This window comes from Tupaia chinensis, unplaced genomic scaffold (genome assembly GCF_000334495.1).
Source record: "Tupaia chinensis unplaced genomic scaffold, TupChi_1.0 Scaffold000333_1, whole genome shotgun sequence".
NCBI classification, from domain to species: domain Eukaryota; kingdom Metazoa; phylum Chordata; class Mammalia; order Scandentia; family Tupaiidae; genus Tupaia; species Tupaia belangeri.
In genome coordinates, this window is record NW_006159827.1 from 1,424,670 (window position 1) to 1,425,188 (window position 519).

At 42.0% G+C, this 519-nt stretch overlaps 1 protein-coding gene across 3 annotated transcripts in view; it reads right to left on the bottom strand.

Annotated features, from left to right (window-relative positions):
* CRELD1 (CRELD disulfide isomerase 1) overlaps positions 1-519 on the bottom strand; it is a 9,121-nt gene that overhangs the window by 5,639 nt on the left and 2,963 nt on the right. The gene's annotated exons all lie outside the window — the stretch shown is intronic.

A 519-nucleotide genomic window follows, 5' to 3' on the forward strand; every position in this document is an offset into this window, starting at 1 on the left:
CACAGGGGACCGGCAGGTGGCATGATGGTTAAGGGCACTGGACTCCTACATGGCCGACTGTGGTTCAAGTCCCGGACCTGGCAGCTTTCTTTCTCTCTGTCCATCTTTGGTCAAATTTTTAAAAAGCAAATAAATAAATTTAAGTAATTCTTTTAAAAAATTTTGACTGTATTTATTTATTCATTCATTTCTATTTGACCAGAGAGAGAAAGTGAGAAAGCAAGTCTCCAGGTCCAGGACTTGAAAAGCAGTTGGCCATGTGGGAGCCCAGTCCCCTTAACCACCATGCCACCTGCCAGTCCCTTAAATAATTCTTTAAACAAAAAAATAGATTAATGGTTGCCAGAGGCTGGGGAAGGGGCATTTGGTGAGTGAATGCTTAAAGAAAATGGGGTTTCTTTCTTCTTTTTTTTAAGAATTATTTCATTTTAGGGACCAGCAGTTAGTGTAACGGCTATGTCGATGAACTCCTATGTAGCCGACCACAGTTTGAGTCCTGGACCCGGTGGCTTAAACTCA